The following is a 17,271-nucleotide window of genomic DNA, read 5'->3' as shown; positions in this document are numbered from 1 at the left end:
TCACCTAGAGCTTTGCCTTTTGTGGACACTTGATTACAAACATCTAAGCATGATAACTTAAGTAATTATTTTCCAGGGGATGTTGTGGCCCATCAATGCCTTCGTTACCACTGGAAGCAGAGTCATTAATGCTTTTATATCGAATCAGATCAGAGATCTCATTTCATAAATCCTAGAAACAATTCAGAGAACTCATCCTTAGGCATCTGTTTCTCTGGAGTCACTCTCAGTGCCAAATTCCATCAGGGTTCACTCAGAGAAGTGGAACCAATAGTAGGTAACAGAGGACCTTTCTTGGACCACTATAATGCTCTAGCTCCGAGCTTCTAGGTCTACACATCATTTTTCCCAAATTGCATAAGCTGTAAGGAACTTCATGTCCTTTTGTTAAGCCTGTAGCATAACTCTGACTCTCTTTTCTCTCATGGTCAGACAATTAATGCTATGTATGATAGCAAATTATAGTAAATAATCAAGAATACCAAAATCCATCTGACAGATTTTTGAGAACTTTGAACCTTAGGGAGAGGGAGATTGTGTTTGATCAGTTACCTTGCTCACTCCCGCCACCAGGAAGACCTCTAGTTTTCTTACATAAATAGGTCCATTCCCTTCTGATTGCTGAATATTAATAACAAGACATTAGTACAGTCATGCTATGTTGACAAACTTTTTTTTTTGCACAAAGTGTTTATTTAAATTTGTGTAAACTCAGAACTTGTCAAAGTTCTCTAAAGAACTGTTCTGACGTTTGTTCTGAGGTGATCTTCTTTTTCTGCTTATATAAAGAAGTGTCAAGAAGCTTCTCTAATTGAGAAAGAACAAAGGACTTCATTACATTTAGTGCATCAGGGAGGAAAGTATTTTTGCTTTCCTGGTCTTTTTTCCCCCTCCAATATTAAATAGTTTTATTTAAGACATCGCATTTTCCACTTTACTACACAGTGCTTATAAAGTACATCATTATTTCCTTTCCCTGTGCACATATTCCATATTCAAGTATCAAGAATGCCCAGTTTTGTTTTGTTTTGTTTTTTTACTATATAGCAGCCCAACTTTAAAACTGTTGGGAATTTGCTACATATTTGGGTCCTTCTGTATTTTGTGTGGAACAATGCTAAATCTATGTTCAAGGTTGGCTTAATCAACCTCTTCAATGGTGGGTCCAGAAGAAGCACTACCAGAAGGAGGGGCTCCACCACCAGGGAAGCGCCCAGCATTCCTCCTGACATGCCTCCTGCACTCTGGTACAGCTTGCTAATGATGGGACTGCAGGCTTTTTCCAGCTCTTTCTGCTGATGTTCAAATTCTTCCTCCTCTGCAGTCTGGTTCTTAACAAGCCAGTTAACAATTTCATTGCACTTTTCAAGAATCTTCTGTTTGTCCTGATCATTGATCTTGCCTTGGAGTGTTTTATCTTCAACAGTTGCTTTCATGTTGAATGCATAGGATTCAAGTGAATTCTTGGAAGACACCATGTGCCTCTGCTTCTCATCTTCAGCTTTGTACTTCTCAGCTTTCTGGCCCATGCGCTCAATATTTTCCTTGCTCGGGCAAACCTTGTCATTAGTGATGGTAACCTTGTTCTCTTTTCCTGTACTCTTATCCACAGCAGTGACACTGAGGATGCCACTGGCATCAATATCAAAAGTGACTTCAATCAGAGGAACACCACGGCATGCAGGAGGTGTGCCTGTGAGTTCAAACTTGCCAAACAAGTTGGTATCCTCAGTCATGGCCCGCTAACCTTCATAAACCTGAATGAGCACACCAGGCTGGTTGTCAGAAGAGGTAGTAAAAGTCTGTATCTGCTTGATAGGAATGGTAGCATTGTGCCTGATGATGACAGTCATGATTCCACCAGCAGTTTCAATGCCAAGGGAAAGAGGAGTGACATCCAACAGGAGCAAGTCTTGGACATTTTCCTATTTGTCTCCAGATAGGATGGCTAACTGGAGAGCTGTACCATAAGTAGCAGCCTCATCAGGGTTGCTGTTCTTATTCAACTCTTTTCCATTGAAGAATTCTTGTAGGAGTTTCTGAATCTTTGGGATACAGGTAGAACCTCCCGCCAGGACAATATCATGGATCTGGGACTTGTCGAGCTTGGCATCCTGAAGGGCTTTCTCTACAGGGTCCAGGGTGCCACAAAAAAAGGTCAACATTCAATTCTTCAAATCAGGCGTGAGTGATAGAGGTATAGAAGTTTATTCTTTCATAGAGTGAATCAATCTCAATACTGGCTTGGGTTCTGGAAGAGATTGTACGCTCAGCATGTTCACAAGCTGTACGGAGGCGACAGACAGCCCTCTTGTTTTCACTGATGTCCTTCTTATGCTTGCGCTTGAACTCTGCAACGAAATGGCTGATTATTTGGTTGTCAAAGTTTTCTCCACCTGAGTGAGTGTCCCCAGCTGTAGATTTGACCTCAAAGATTCCATCTTCAATTGAGAGAATTGACACATCAAATGTGCCACCTCCCAAGTCAAAGATCAGCATATTTGTTTCAGCTCCAACCATTTTGTCTAAGCCGGAAGCAGTGGCGGTAGCAGTGGCTCATTGATGATTCTAAGAACATGGAGACCCGCAATAGTTCCAGCATCTTTAGTAGCCTGACGCTGAGAGTCATTGAAACAAGGAGGTACTGTGCCGACAGCAGTGGCAACAGTATTCCTGAGGTAGGCTTCTGCAATTTTCTTCATCTTTGTCAAAACCATAGATGACACTTCTTCTGGATAGAAACTCTCTGTCTCTCCCTTGTATTCTACTTGGACCTTAGGTCTGCCAGCATCATTCACCACCACGAAGGGACAATGCTTCATATTGGATTGAACAACAGCATCATCAAATCTATGTCCAATCAGGCGTTTGGCATCAAAAACCATGTTGGTGGGGTTCATTGCAACTTGATTCTTTGCAGCATTACTGGTCAATCGTTCAGTATCAGCAAAGGCAACATAACTTGAGGTGGTTAGGTTTTTCTGATCATTGGCAATTATTTCCACTTTTCCATGTTGGAAGACACCGACATAAGAGTAGGTGTTGTCGAGATCAATACCAACTGCAGATCCCTTAGACATGGCTGCTTCAGTGTAAATGCATCTCGCGAAGAAGACAGATCCCGACAGCTGCCCCCGCATTCAATGAGGCCCTCCTGGTCTTAACATTATTAAAATTTATTTTAGTTCCTCCGTAGTTTTTATGTGATAGCTTTTCTGTTGTTAATGTTTTAGAAACTGATATTAGAACTACAGTCTATATCATTTATTATTTGGCATGTTTATTCCAAAGTTTTTTATTCTTAATGAATCCTGTGGATTTCATAAAACTTCAGCATAAATCTACTTCAGATGATGGTTTACAGAGAACAGCAGGTAAAACCAAATATGGATGCCTGCTTAAGAATGATTTCTCAGTCTAGTGACCAGAAAACCCACTGAGGACCCTGCACTTGTTAATAATAAACACATTTTGATAATAATACATATAATTTACATATATGTGTATATCCAATATATATGCACATATATATAAATGTGCGTGTGTGTGTGTGTGTGCATGAACATGTGTGTGTGCATAATTTTTTCTTTGGGAGAGTTAGTTCATACTTTTATCACATTCTGAAAAGCATCTGTCAGCCCCAAAATGACTAAAAACTACTGATTAGAGAATTCCATCTTGGCTGAGCTTATGTTACAACCACAGATAGACTGTATATTTCTGGATATTAATTAGATGACATGAAGACTGGATTATACATGGGTGGAGGCGACAATTAGAGTATTTCAGGGAGACTTGGCAACAACAGGCAACAACCTTAAATTGTGGAACACAGTTGATGAACAACATGAAGGAGAGATGGGACCCACAGACATTTGGTGTGGAGTGCACTCCACTGGAAGGCACGGTAGGGTTTTTCAACTTATATTTGAATTGATTTCCATCTTTTGCTCTAGAATATGAATATAATCTAAAAGTTAGAGAAAACAGAAAAATGTTACGTTAGATTAAAGGGGAATTATTGATTTGTAAGCATGTTTTTGAAACTAGTAAATGAAATGGAAAAGAGGAGTATTATAGAGAGTTAGACATTACTTGCCTAGTAATTTTTATGTCATCATGAGTGAAAAAAACTTAAACAAATGATGCATTCACTTGAGCGCCAATTTAATCTTTAGTTATATTTAACAGCCAAATTTCACTCTCAAGCAGTAAAGTCATAGATGCAGATCACTGAACTGCATGATTAGATCTCTATATATAAGACAAAAGGTTGCCTTTTTGAAGCTGACTCAAAACATCAAGCAAATACTGTGCATTGATATTTTGTTTTATTTTAGTTTCTATGAGGTGGTAAATCAGTATATTCAGTTATCAGGAAAGAAAGAGATTTCTATCTTTTTATGATTTGTATATTTTCATCTAAGAACTCTAACCATTCATGTTTTCTTTGACTGAGTGTTTCCCCCTATTCTCCTCAATTTTGAATTCATTTTCAGGGAACTTGAATTTCATGTTGAAATTTCAGTTAGCTTACATCATAGTTTAAAACTACCAAAAATGTAGTTTGAACTTTTAGTATTTTTATTGTATTGTATTTATTTATTTATGTATGTTAGGCATTTAATACTGTCTCAAATATCAGAATATATTTAGAGAGTGAAATAATAGCCAAAAAGCCTAATTATATCAGATATACACCCATAGATATATATGTTCTTGTTTATTATTGAAGTATAATCAACATGCAAGAAAATCAATAAATTTAATTGTATATTTGATGAGCTTTGGCAAATCAAGATATAAAACATTCCAAGCATCTCAGAAATTTATGTTTTCCCCCTGTCTGTCCAATCCCTAAAGCGGCCACTGTTTGAAGTTTCAGCACATTTCTGATTTTAGAAATGCATGTAAATGCAATTATACACCATGTGCTCTATTTTATCTGGATTCTTATGTGGAACACAATGTTTTCCAGATTTAACCATGTTGTTTCATGAATTAGTAGTTCATTCATTTTTATGTCCAAGAAATATTCCACTATATGAGTATACTGTAAAAGTTTTATCCATTCACTTGTTCGTGGACATTCAGGGTTTTTTGATTTTTTTAAAATCAATTTTATTGAGGTATAGTTTACATAAATTAAAATGATTAGATTTTAAGAATACAGTGTAATGAGTTTCAACACATTTATACTCTGTGGTACCACAATCTCAATCAAGTTAAAAATTATTCCTATAATCACTGAAATTTTCTCCTGATCCTCTGCCTTCAATACCCTGACCTCTGGGTAACCACTGATCTGATTTTTTTTTTTTTAATTAATTTTATTGGGGTGACAATTGTTAGTAAATTTACATAGATTTCAGGTGTACAATTCTGTATTACATCGTCTATAAATCCCATTGTGTGTTCACCACCCAGAGTCAGTTCTCCTTCCATCACCATATATTTGATCCCCTTTACCCTCATCACCCACCCCCCACCCCCTTACCCTCTGGTAACCACTAAATTATTGTCTGTGTCTATGAGTTTTTGTTTCTCATTTGTTTGTCTTGTTCTTTTTGGTCTATATACCACATATCAGTGAAATCATAGGGTTCTCTGCTTTTTCTGTCTGACTTGTTTCACTTAGCATTATTCTCTCGAGATCCATCCATGTTGTCACAAATGTTCCTATATCATCTTTCCTTAACGCCAAATAGTATTCCATTGTGTATATGTACCACAACTTCTTTATCCATTCATCTATCGAAGGACATTTTGGTTGTTTCCATGTCTTGGCCACCGTAAACAAAGCTGCAATGAACATTGGAGTACACGTGTCTCTATAGAGAAATGCTTTTATATTTTTGGGGTAGATACCCAGGAGAGCGATTGCTGGGTCGTATGGTAATTCTATTCGTAATTTCTTGAGGAACCTCCACACTGCCTTCCATAGCGGCTGCACCAGTCTGCATTCCCACCAACAGTGTATGAGAGTTCGTTTTTCTCCACAGCCTCTCCAACACTTGTTACTATTTGTTTTGTTGATGAAAGCCATTCTGACTGGGGTGAGGTGATATCTCATTGTGGTTTTCATTTGCATTTCTCTGATGATTAGTGACATTGAGCATTTTTTCATGTCTATTTGCCATTTGTATATCCTCTTTGGAGAAATGTCTCTTCAGGTCCTCTGTCCATTTTTCAATTGGGTTGTTTGTTTTTTTGTTGTTGAGTTTCATGAGTTCCTTGTATATTTTGGATATTAGCCCCTTATCAGAGGAACTGTTTGCGAAAATCTTCTCCCATTCAGTTGGTTGCCTCATTATTTTGTCAATAGTTTCTTTTGCTGTGCAGAAGCTTTTCAGTTTCATATAATCCCATTTGTTTATTTTAGTTTTTACTTCCATTGCCTTTGGAGTCAAATTCACAAAATGCTCTTTGAACCCAAGGTCCATAAGTTTAGTACCTATGTTTTCTTCAATGCAGTTTATTGTGTCAGGTCTTATGCTTAAGTCTTTGATCCATTTTGAATTAATTTTGGTACATGGTGACAGGTAGCAGTCCAGTTTCATTCTTTTGCACGTAGCTATCCAATTCTGCCAGCACCATTTATTGAAGAGGCTGTCTTTCGTCCATTGTATGTTTTTAGCTTCTTTGTCAAAAATTATCTGTCCATATTTATGTGGTTTTATTTCTGGGTTCTCAATTCTATTCCATTGGTCTATGTGTCTGTTTTTCCGCCAATACCAAGCTGTTTTGATTATTGTAGCCCTGTAGTACAAGGAAAAATCAGGGAGTGTGATACCTCCAGTATTGTTCTTTTTTTTTAATATTGCTTTGGCTATTCGGGGTCTTTTGTGGTTCCAAACAAATCTGATGATTTTTTGTTCTATTTCTTTAAAAAATGCCATTGGGATTTTGATGGGGATTGCATTAAATCTGTATATGGCTTTGGGTAATATGGCCATTTTAACTATGTTGATTCTTCCAATCCATGAGCACGGAATGTCTTTCCATTTCTTTGTGTCTTCTTCAATTTCTTTCAAAAATGTCTTATAGTTTTCAGCATATAAATCCTTCACATCCTTGGTTAAGTTTATTCCTAGGTATTTTATTCTTTTTGCTGCAATTGCAAAAGGAATTGTTTTTTCTATCTCTTTTTCTGAGATTTCATTGTTGGTATATAGGAAAGCAATGGACTTTTGTACGTTGATTTTGTAGCCAGCAACTTTACTATATTCATTGATTGTTTCTAATAGCTTTTTGGTGGAGTCTTTAGGGTTTTCTATGTATAGTATCATGTCATCTGCAAAGAGTGACAATTTAACTTCTTCATTCCCAATTTGGATGCCTTTTATTTCTTTCTCTTGCCTGATAGCTCTGGCGAGGACTTCCAACACTATGTTGAAAAGCAGAGGTGATAGGGGACAACCTTGTCGTGTTCCTGAACGTAGAGCAAAGGACTTCAGCTTTTCACCATTAATTATGAGGTTAGCTGAGGGCTTGTCGTATATGGCCTTTATTATGTTGAGGTATTTTCCTTCTATACCAATTTTAGTAAGTGTTTTAATCATAAATGGATGTTGTATCTTATCAAATGCCTTTTCTGCATCAATTGATAGAATCATATGATTTTTGTCCTTTATTTTGTTTATGTGATGTATCACATTGATGGATTTGCGAATGTTGAACCATCCTTGTGCCCCGGTGATGAACCCCACTTGGTCGTGATGAATAATCTTTTTAATGCATTGTTGTATTCGATTTGCTAGAATTTTGTTTAGGATTTTAGCATCTGTATTCATCAGAGATATAGATAGGTCTGTAGTTTTCTTTTTTTGTGTTGTCCTTACCAGGTTTTGGTATCAGGGTAATGTTGGCCTCATAAAATGAGTTAGGGAGTACTGACTCTTCTTCAATTTTTTGGAAGAGTTTGAGCAGGATTGGTATTAGATCCTCTTTGAAGGTTTGGTAGAATTCACTGGTGAAGCCATCTGGTCCAGGACTTTTGATTTTGGGAAGGTTTTTGATGACTGATTCAATTTCCTTACTGGTGATCGGCCTGTTAAGATTTTCCAGTTCTTCCTGATTCAGCCTTGGAAGGCTATATGTTTCTAAGAACTTGTCCATTTCTTCTAAGTTATTAAATTTGGTGGCATATAGTCCTTCATAGTATTCTTGGATAATCCTTTGTATTTCTGTGGTGTCCGTGATAACTTCCCCTTTTTCATTTCTGATTTTGTTAATTAGTGTCTTCTCTCTTTTTATCTTAGTGAGTCTAGCCAAGGGTTTGTCGATTTTGTTAATCTTTTCAAAGAACCAGCTTTTTGTCACATTAATTTTTTCTATTGTCTTTTTGTTCTCTATTTCATTTAGTTCTGCTCTGATTTTTGTTATTTCCTTTCTTCTGCTGACCTTGGGTTTCGCTTGTTCTTCTTTTTCTAGTTTTTTAAGGTGTAACGTGAGGTTATTTATTTGGGATTTTTCTTGTTTCTTGAGATAGGCCTGTAATGATATAAATTTCCCTCTTAAAACTGCTTTCGCGGCATCCCAAAAATTTTGGTAAGATGTATTTTCATTGTCATTTGTTTCTATGTATCTTTTGAGCTCTCCTCTAATTTCTTCTTTGACCCAGTCGTTCTTTAAAAGTATGTTGTTTAATCTCCATGTATTTGTGTTTTTTCCTGCTTTCTTTTTGCAGTTGATATCCAATTTCAAAGCTTTGTGATCAGAGAATATGCTTGGTATGATTTCAATCTTCTTAAATTTGCTGAGGCTGATTTTGTGTCCCAATATATGGTCTATCCTTGAGAATGTTCCATGTACACTAGAAAAGAATGTATAGTCTGATGTTTTAGGATGAAGTGCTCTATATATGTCAATTATGTCCAATTCATCTAATGTGTCATTTAGGGCTACGATTTCGTTATTTATCTTCTGTTTGGATGATCTATCCATAGCTGTCAATGATGTATTTAAGTCCCCTAGTATAATTGTGTTTTGGTCAATTTCTCCCTTTAGTTCTGTTAGTAATTGCTTGGTATATTTTGGTGCTCCCTGATTGGGGGCATAAATATTGATGACTGTTATGTCTTCTTGTTGTATAGTCCCCTTTACCATTATGAAATGTCCATCTTTGTCTCTTGTTATCTTTTTCACCCTGAAGTCTGTTTCATCGGAAATCATTATGGCTACACCTGATTTTTTCTGGGTACCATTTGCTTGAAGTGTCAATTTCCACCCTTTCACTTTGAGTCTATGCTTGTCCTTGTAGCTGAGATGTGTCTCTTGTAGGCAGCATATGGTTGGGTTTAGTTTTTTGATCCAATCTGCTACTCTGTGTCTCTGTATTGGTGAGTTCAGTCCATTTACATTTAGGGTGATTATTGATATGTGAGGATTTCCTGTCATTCTGTCTTTAGTTTTCTGGTAAGGCTGTGTCTCCATTGTTTCTTTGCCTTTTTGTTGTTGTCTGTTATTTCTGTGTGGTAGTATTCTATGATGTTTCCCTCTGTTTCTTCTTTTATTACAGTATATATTTCAGATTTGGATGTTTTTTGAGTGGTTACCCTTGAGTTTATGTAAAAGAAAGTTTGATATTTAGAGTATTCCAGTTTCTTCAGTACGCTTACTTTCTCTATTCCCATATTCCAGTTCAGGCCTTTACGCTCCCCCTTTTTGTGTTTCGGTTGCCACAAGTTGTCCCTGTTGATGGTGGTCTAATAGCCTCCTTTAGTATTTCTTGTAGTGCAGGTCGTGTATTAGAAAATTCCCTCAGCTTCTGGATGTCTGGAAAGGTCTTTATTCCTCCTTCATATCTAAAGGAGATCTTTGCTGGATATATTATTCTTGGCTCATGATTTCTCTCTTTCAATAGTTTGAATATTTGGTTCCATTCCCTCCTAGCTTGTAGAGTTTCTGCTGAAAAATCTGATGATAATCTAATGGGCTTTCCTTTGTAAGTTACCGTCTTCTTTTCCCTGGCTGCCTTGAGGATTCTTTCTTTATCATTGATTTTAGACAGCTTCAATACAATGTGCCTTGGTGAAGGCCTGTTGGGATTGAGGTAATTAGGTGTTCTATTTGCTTCTTGGATTCGAGGATCCAGTTCTGTCCACAAGTTTGGGAAGTTCTCATCGACGATTTGTTTGAATATATTCTCTGTTCCCTTCCCTCTTTCTTCTCCTTCTGGTATACCCATTATTCTTATATTGCTCTTTCTGATGGAGTCAGAAAGTTCTTGTAGAGTTCTTTCATTTCTTTTAAGTCTCAAGTCTCTTTCTTCTTCCCTCTGTGTAAATTCCAGGTTCCTATCTTCGATGTCACTGATTCTTTCCTCCATCTGGTCAACTCTACTACCTAAGCTGGATATTTTATTGTTAATTTCTTCTATTGAGTTCTTAATCTCCAGAAATTCTATTTGGTTCTTTTTCAAGATTTCAATCTCTTTTGTAAAATGCTCATGGTGTTCTTTGATTGTGTTTCTGAGTTCATTAAACTGCCTTTCTGTGTTTTCTTGCATCTCGTTCAGTTTTTTCAGAATTGCTATCTTGAATTCTCTGTCATTTAAATCACAAAGGTCCATATCTCTAAGTTCCTTTTCTGGAGACTTTTCACTTTCTTTCTGAGCTATCTTGTTGCCTTGGTTATTCATGGCAATCACTGATTTACTATTTCTCTTCCTAGACATCTACAGGAGTGTCTTCTGCAACAGGTTGATAGGTATGCGAAGAGCTTTTGGAGTTCCAAAGCTCTTTCTGCACCAGATTCAGAGCCCGTATGTTTCAGCAGTTCTGTTTACTCCTGCAGGGATCCGCCCAGATAGGTGGGGCGAGGGGCGGGGTGAGTTGTGAGAGGTGGCCCAGAGCAATGGCGGCGACCACCACCACAGCCAGTCCTGCTTCCACAGCTCCCTCCCCTTTGCCGGAACTAGTTGAGCTGCGAATCTGTGTCTGCGGTCCACAGTTCTCAGAGCAGCAAATATTCTGTCCTTTGATCTGACACTGCTACTTTATCGCTTCTAGCACCGGGCAGGTGGGGGCGGGGCGAGCTCTGGGAGGGTAGGGAGGGGGTGGCTAGTTTCCGTGCCTAAGGCTTCCGTTCTCCGCTCGGCAGTGAGGGCTTAAACCACCGATTTCAGCCCTCTTCCCTCAGTCTTTGCTCCGAGGTCTGCCGTGAGCGAGCGTTGGGTTCAGCGGTTTTGTATGCTGCCCCCTCAGCCCTGTGGGCCGTAAGTGGAGCCCTAGCAGTCCGAGTCCTTCCCTCTCCCGCAACGGCGGTAGTTCCGGGAGCAGCGGGCTCCGAGCACTGAGCTAGGTCTGTGTCCTGCGCCCGCGCGGCTCCGTCCGCACTTCTCCTCTCCCTCCTCCCCCGCTCGCGCGATTCACCCACCTGGAGGTGAATTCAGTAGTCGGCCTCTTCGTCTTGCCTGTCTGCTGTGCAAGGATTCCTTTGTGGAGTTATTGTTGTCCGATTCGTTGTAAATTCCAGGGGAGCGTTACAGAGGCTCACCTCACGCCGCCATTTTTTTTTCTGTCTCTGATCTGATTTTTATTACCATAGCTTTAATTTTCCTATTTTGGAACTGCATATAAATTGAATCATCAAATATGTTTCATCTGGCTTCTTTCACTCAATGTTTTGGTCTTTTGAAAAAGTCATCCATGATAATTTAAAATATTCTATTATTTTAAATCAGTAGTTTGTATCATTTATTACTTATTATTTTCACAATGTAAGAATATACTGAAATTTTCATATTCATTCTCCAGTCAATGGGCATTTGTATTGTTTCCCGCTTTTAACTATTATGAATAAAAATGCAATAAATATCAGTTTTACAAATCTTTTTGTGAGCATATACATTCTATACTCAGTAAGTTCCTATTGCTGGGTCATAGTATAAATATATATTTAATCATATAACAGGTTTCCAAAGTAGTTGTACCATTTAAACTCTCACCTGAAATTAAAGAATTATAGTTGCCCTTCTTCCTTGCCAGCATTGGGTATAATCAGTCCTTTGTATTTCAGCCATTTTAGTGGGTTTCAAGTGCTATCTTACTGTGGTTTTTATTTGTGTGTCTTTGATGACTAATGACAATTGATGAACATTTATAAAGTGTCAGGCATTTTTCTAAGTGATTTTCTTGTATTGTGTACTCAAAATAACTATAAAGTAGGCACTGAAAGGACTGATAATCACAGAGAGCTACTTCATTTTTAAATATTTCCATGAGATTATGTAACAGTTGCAAGTCTTCCCATATCTCACCCTCTTCACAACTAAACTTTGGGCAATTTTCAGAGCAAAGTGACATATTTATTGAATTGTTTATGTATTTCTTACTCATTAATGTGTATAAAGCTGTATTATTAATTTTACTACATTCCCATCTTTTTTTGTTTTTTTTTTCCCATGTAAGCCTATTTACCTATAATCCTTGTGAATTTTATCATTTATTTACTTAGCACAATCATTTATAGGAACACATATGTCTCATTATAGCAGAACCGACTATGTCTTTTTTCCTTGCTGCTTTTAAAATCTTTCTTTTTTCTTTTTTCCCCAGCAATTATACTATGATAGCATAATACTGGGTTTTAACATATTTTTCTAGTTTGGTGCTCCTAGTTCTTATAGAATAAATAGATTGCATTATTTTATTAGTATTATGAATTCTTAATCATAAATCCTTCAAACATTTCTCCTGCCCCATTCTCTTTTAGCACTTCATTTATACTTTATGTAGCCTTTTTTCATTATATACATCTGTATTTCTCTCTTTTTGTTCTGTGCTTCAGTCAGTATACTCATTTGTGATGCTTGTTCACTAATTCTCTCTTTAGCTATGCCTATTTTACTGTTAAGTCATGAACTGTTTTCTTAATATTTTCTAATTCTAAGATTTTTCTATGCAATCAATCCTCTGGCTACCCTCCTACGTACAAACATCCATCCCAAAGTATATGCACCCAAAGTATATATGCCCTTGTCTTAGTGTGTTTTGAATGTTGATATAGAGTATTTGGTATAAGCCAGATTTATTTTTTCTAAAACATATGAGGTCATCTTTTGGCCTAATAATCAAAATTATTATTTTATCTTTAAAATCCAAATATTTCTCTATTTTGAGATACTGGATACAGGGAGGCAGCCACGGCTCTCAGAATACCTGTGAACTCTGTATTTTGCTCTTCGGTGAAAATGTGGCCATCTGAACAGTGAGTGTAACGTTCTCTTAAATGAAAGCAATAAACTCGTATATTCTCCCCAATTTCCACCTTCTACTGGGATGGAAATTTGAATTAGTAAAGACCTAATACCAGTAATTACTGACTTTTTCCAATCAGTAATGCTTGGGCAGCATTACCAGCTGCTTTGTATCTGTTGGGAAGCTAGGGCCAGGAGAAAGTCCCTTCAATCCGATCCTGCATTGTTCTTAATTGTTCTTCAATGTTTTTGAATTCTTAACTGTGGGAAGTAAGAAGTTGGCATGCTCATGATCTCCCATTAATCCCAGACAAAGCAGTGCATATCTAGGACATACGTAGTGCTACAGAAAAGTGTGTGAGCAAAAGGGCAGTTTCTGAGCCTGGATTTTCACTTGAATTATCCTTACAGTTTTTTCCTCCTGGATTATGATGATCCCCTAAATTTATTTACTGTCTACTGTCTTCCTTTCTCCACATGGTTCAATCACTGATGAAGATATAATTTATGGTTTCTAACTCATTTCCTTATTTATTTACCTTTAAATGAACACAAAGTGCTCATGGCTTTTGAGCTTTTGTTGTATTTTGTTTTATTCTGTTTTTAAATAGTTTTTATACTCAAAATATGTTAGAATGCAGAGAGAGTAAATCCCAAGATACAACATTTCTCTTCAAATGTTAAAAGAAAATAAGTTTCAACCATCTGATAAGATTTCTCCTTTAGGCTTATGCTCTTATTTCTTGCATCATACCTTATGTCTCTAGTATCTTTAATTATAGGTCTCTCAAATTACTCTTTTAATTTTAGTTTTATTTTCTAGTGTGGAACACAGATTATAAACAAATACATAATATATTAAAAATGTTAAATCCTTGCCTCCCCCAAACACCACGGAAATAACTTATTAAAACAAAAATGAGATCATTTCTTTCTGTGATACGAGAGAGCACTGTCATAGTCTTAGCAAGTTAGAACAGAGAAGCCAGAATTGTGAAATTTTTCAATATTACAGTTTGATTAGGAATGGATAAAAATCATGACATAATATTTAAGCCTAATGGATATAGCAAAGTGAGTGTTTTGAGGAAAGTGTTTAGAAGAGTCTAGAAGAGAAAACAATCATTTGAAACTATCGATTGAAAAGCTTAATAGCCTAATATTAAGTGCAATAGGTTTTTCAGGAAGTTTCTGAAATGAACAATAAAGTTATTTGTAACTTTCCTCATCCTGAGCAAGAAATTCCTGGAAAACACAGCAATAACAACAAAAAAGCTCAAAAGCCATAACCTCTTTCGGCCCACTTGATTGTGTTGATGAAAACAGTGGAAAACTAAAAGTCCTATTAATATAGGCAGTAAGCTGTGTGGGTTTACTGTAAATGGTTTCAGCTCTCACAGGTCTTATGGAGAAAAATAAGGAGGGAGTACCAGAGGTGGGGAAAGTGTGCTGTGATTTTAAACAGGGAATTCATAGAAGGCTTTACTGAGAATACAAGTGAAACATGAAGGAGGGAAAGTGATTGCTTCTCTATGGTGAATTATTTTCACAAAACTGCTAAGGCAATCTATTGATTGCTGTGGTGCTGTCAGATAACAATAAAGCCACAGATGGTACAATCTGAGCAATATAAACTATCTTTGCTATATAGACTCTGCATTTTGAGACAGAAATTTGAAACCTGATATTTTAAATGTCAGGAAGTAAACAGCTGTCCATTAAATCTGATAAGTGCCTCCATTTACTCTAAGTTTGGCTATTATTTCAGCATTATGTTCTATTTTCTTTAAGAAGAAAAAAGAAGGCATTTAATACTTTTCTGGAAAGCCCATTTCTTTTGAAGTGCAAATAAAATTGTGGTGTTATTAAGCCCATTTTTTGTCATTCCAATTACTCTTCTCAAACCAAGTTTGAAATAAGTTTTTGTTGTTGTTGTTTTGTTTTTTCCCCCCTCCATTCTTGGACTAGTATAGGAATACATTTCTCTTATATAGGAACAAGGTTTCTTACTTTGAAGTGGAAAAATACTAAATGTTTGTTTTCTATTTTCTAATTCAAGGAAAAGGAAATACAAGGGACCTTCTCTAGAGTAACTCATAGAAATTTTATGAATGAAAACTTGTAGAGCCTGTTCCTTTAACTTATGGCAAGCTACTCCAAGGAGACACAATTCACAAGGACTGTTTTAACTTAGAGCATGTGAGAGCTGACTGCCATAAATATAGATGAGAAAAAAAATCAGTTATAATTTTAACAAATTTCTAAGTGATGTGTGGTTAGTGTATCATTTTAGGATGACTAGAGTTTCAGATACATTTGAAGTTCTTGAGTTGACTTGAGAGTCACTGGGGGCTCATAGAAAGAATAGAGAGCTCTGTTTAGTAGTAGAGAAATGTAGGTACAAAATATTGCATGCTTTTCCAGACCCTTGGTAGTTGGCACTTTTCAAGTAATTTGTTTATTTCTTTTATATTACAAAATTTGTAGCCATGTTTTTTTCATAACTTTCTATTATCCTTTAATTTCTACTATTCCTTATATTGATACTTTTTAACTTGTTTCTATTTTCTTTTCCCCATCATGCTAACTAGAGATTTATCTGTTTTAATTATGTATTCAAGAATCATAATTTTACCATTTAAAAATATACTTTAATAAGAGCTTTGATTCTGGATGAGAGAAACTTGGGAGTAAGTGTTGGCATACACGAGATAAGAGGTCAGATAGATGGAGAGGTACCAGACATAGAGACTATACAGTGTCAATTGGTAAGGGGGAGGAACGGTAAGAGAATGATGTCCTGAAGGAAAGAATGTTCAAGGAGGAGGAAGTGACAAGCTATACTGAACTCTTCTGATAGGTCAAAGAGAGGAATCTGATCATTGAATTTGTCTACATGGAGATAGTAGCATACTTAATGTATCTGAAACCTAGAGCAGATCATTTGTTAACACTTTCCTCCTCTATACAGTGTAATCATTTTCAGTTGTAACCATGAAAAAACCCCAAATAATAATAGCAACCTGAAAAGAAACACAGACAGTGAAATTTTATTTTACGAACTTTATGTATATAATCTGTAAAACTAGAGTATCCTGGGCAAATTAAAGATGTATACTCATCCCTCAGTATCCATAGGAGGATTGGTTCCAGGACCTCATGGATACCCACATCCTCAGATGCCTAAGTTCCTTATGTACAATAGCATAGTGTTTGCATATAACATATTCTCATCTTCCCTTATACTTTAAACCATCTCTAGATTACTTATAATACCTAATGCAATGTAAATACTATGTAAATAGTTGTATTGTTTAGAGAATAAAAGCAAGAAAAACAATCTATACCTTCACTGTAAATGCAGTCATTGTAGTTGTAATTCTATTAGCAATAAAGTAACATTTTCCTCCTAAATATTTTCAATCTGTGGTTGGTTGAATTGGCAGATATTGAGGATGGCTGTATAGTAACCTTAGATTCAGGGTACAAGTGGACTGTTTGGCCTTAGATAGGACCTAAATCAGGTTAACCATAGTAACAGGAGGAAAAGCAGAGTACACAGGAACAGATTCAAATAAGTTAGTAGACAAGATAGTGAGAATTGTGTTTGTTGTTTTAATTAGTTTAATAGGAACCAAGGTCATTAGCTGACAGCAAGTAAGAAGAAAGAGATATTAGAGGTTAAAAGAGAACAATAGCTAGGGAAGTAGTTGAAGCTATTTGGAGAGTGAGTGAAAAAGGAAAAGTAGATAAATTATAGAGAAGCACTTTCCTAAAGTTAGTGTGACCGTGCTGAGTGTGTGTGTGTGTGGAGGTGGGTGGGTGTGGGTGTGTGTGTGTTGATATACTGGATGCCTATTGAAGCACATAGCAGAGAAAATATTTGAGTGGTCAACGGTTGTCTACTTGGGGCCTGTAAAATCTTGAAAGCAGGAATAATATTTTATTCATATTTCATATTTTATCTTTGCACTGAAAAAACTAATGATCTTTTTCTGCAAGATATATACATTTGAATTATAGTTAAATAAACCAATAAATATCAAAACAAAATACTAATATGAAAAAAT

The 17,271-nt window shown here is 36.5% G+C and overlaps 1 pseudogene across 1 annotated transcript; it reads right to left on the bottom strand.

Moving 5' to 3' along the window:
- Positions 1-1,140: 1,140 nt before the first annotated feature.
- Positions 1,141-3,080, bottom strand: LOC308498666 (heat shock cognate 71 kDa protein-like; annotated as a pseudogene). The gene has a single exon. The product of its transcript is annotated as a heat shock cognate 71 kDa protein-like (transcript).
- Positions 3,081-17,271: the final 14,191 nt, after the last annotated feature.

The sequence above is a fragment of the Rhinolophus hipposideros genome, assembly GCF_964194185.1.
Source record: "Rhinolophus hipposideros genome assembly, chromosome: 6".
Classification (NCBI taxonomy): domain Eukaryota; kingdom Metazoa; phylum Chordata; class Mammalia; order Chiroptera; family Rhinolophidae; genus Rhinolophus; species Rhinolophus hipposideros.
The sequence above is the reverse complement of the archived record's forward strand: the minus strand, read 5'-3'. Positions and strand labels throughout refer to the sequence as shown.